Source organism: Pyrus communis, chromosome 3 (genome assembly GCF_963583255.1).
Source record: "Pyrus communis chromosome 3, drPyrComm1.1, whole genome shotgun sequence".
Taxonomy (NCBI): Eukaryota; Viridiplantae; Streptophyta; class Magnoliopsida; order Rosales; family Rosaceae; genus Pyrus; species Pyrus communis.
In genome coordinates, this window is record NC_084805.1 from 2,985,658 (window position 1) to 2,988,059 (window position 2,402).

A 2,402-nucleotide genomic window follows, 5' to 3' on the forward strand; every position below is an offset into this window, starting at 1 on the left:
AAGCATGCATGATGAGCAGATTAAATAAGTATAATCATGCCATAATAATTTCATAAATCTCAAATCAACCTCAACAGGTAACATTTCTAAGTAATAGCGTGACATGATGTAAAACATTCATAAAACTATTGTGAAAATTATATAAATATAATATAAGTGTTGGAATCAAACTCGCACACCGAAGCGAATGGAGGAGATTCACAAATTCCACTACTTGTAAAATAGTAAACAACCTTAGGATTGGTGGGGTGGCAGCCATAGGCTATCCGACGGTCAAGTTAATACACACTGTTTGAGACTCAAACAGTATGTAAGAGAAGAGAATAGGGTATGCGACATTGCATTACCCGTGTTAAACTGCAAGAATCTCAGATGATATCTAGGAGTAGATATTACATCTTCTTAGAAGTGTGATTATTTGCAGCGCATGCCAAATCCCTAGATTGTACAAATCTCCAAGAATGTAGGAAACCTAGATGATTTCATATCATATCATGTTCCCATATCTTGTGAAATAAGAATGGTCAATCTCAGTGAAGTTGACAGACTTTGTCCACTGATCCAGAATAGGATGATGGTGACAACATTGATCCGAAACAGGAAAATCATGGTCACACAAAAGGTTAGAAAACAAAGTCCACCCACTGATACATCATCGCGTCATAGCCACCTTGCTTGGCCTCTAAAATCCTCAGGATAATTCTCCCCTATATGTGAAATCACTATAGTAATCATTAAACTACTCAAAGTTCATAAATACTAAGGAAAAGACTTAAACCCTTTGTTTGCTCAAAACGACGCTTGAAAGTGATACTGAAGTGCTGTCGTACACTGTCACGTGTCGGTAGGTAGTCAGCATGCACCCTCAAGTACAACCACACACCGCCACACACTTGTCGTTAATGTTAACGAATTATGTTGACATCGTTAGGAAAAATTTCGTCAACTTGAATGAATATTAGCTCACCTTCCTCTTTGCGCTAGCCCCTGTCCGTCATCATCTGGTTCGCCGAATTTTGGGTTTTTCTCCGGTAAATTTTTACCATTTTTCATAAAATTCATAACCTAGACTAATTTGAGGGTGTAGAGTTCGAATCTCACATTGGTTTGGACAAAAAGTGGCTGGAAAACTAATTTGAGTTTTTGAGCAGATAGTTCCCACATAAGGGAAGAACAAGTAAAACCAACTCAAACTATATGCCTTTATTTTGTGAATCCTCGTCGTCGATGTCTGTTTTTTTTCTTCTAACAACTACAAACATCATACAAAGAGAGAGAGAGAGAGAGAAAGAGAGAGAGAGAGAATATATTTGAGTGGATATTTAATGCTGGGCTTGGTGAGAATGAAGGCCTAAGAATACAAAAAGCAAAGGAAAGATTAAGCTCGAACAAGCCAATAGCCCAAGAAGAATTAAAATTCATTTTTGCCAAGGACTAGGCAACAAGCCTATGTTAGAAGTGCTGGGCGACAAAGGGCAACTCACCCTAACAAAAAAGTACTTTTCAAAGGCATGGATGGGTAAATAAGTGGTGACTCACCGCATTCCGGATAACATCACCAAAAGGCAGAGCTTGGACAGTCCGGCTAGAAGGTCTATAAAAGCAGCAAGGAACACCAAAGGTATGGACACTCAACCAATTGATCAAAAGACATCCTACTTTGCTCTTAGATAAGCAAGAAACAAGAAAGATTTAGTTTGTCTAGACTATGTTCTTTTAATCATAGATTCACCATAGAAAACCATATTTTGTCAAGTTTTAGAAGCTCTACTACTTTTCCCAGTATTGTAGTGTCGAATCCCTATAGTAAACCTGCTTTACCTCTCATTCTACAAAGATTACAACCCTTGTAAAATTCAAAGAGAAATGGCTGCAAGAAGATGAACCTTATCCGACAAGGTTATAATCTTGTCCGAGTCTCTTTGTTTGTGCTTATATAAAGTAGATCTGTTGTTTATTGCACCTACCTTTGTGTTTTAAACCATTTTCAACTGAATTTCATTCAAAATTATGATTAATCTGGCTAAGCTAATTAACCTTGCTTCTTTAGTGTTAACTATAATCAAAGAAATGGTTGGAAAGACCCTGAACTCCCTTTATCTTGACATATGTTATCATGAGTAAATGTTTACAAGGCAAGAAAAAGAACCTTATACAGACTTAACTTATCTGTAATAATCCAGGAAGATCAAGAAGTCTAAGTAACTTGTGGCGCAAGTAATCAACCCAATTCATAACTAAAAAAAGAGCAATCTGTTATACAAAGATAACAATAGCATGCTCAGATCCACGTTAGTTTTGATTGTAAGCCTAAGGCCTAGCAAGGGCCCCACAAAGGCGCCATTCAAACTAACAGCAAACTCAAATTGCAGCACACCAAGCAGTAAACGTTGCCCAACATG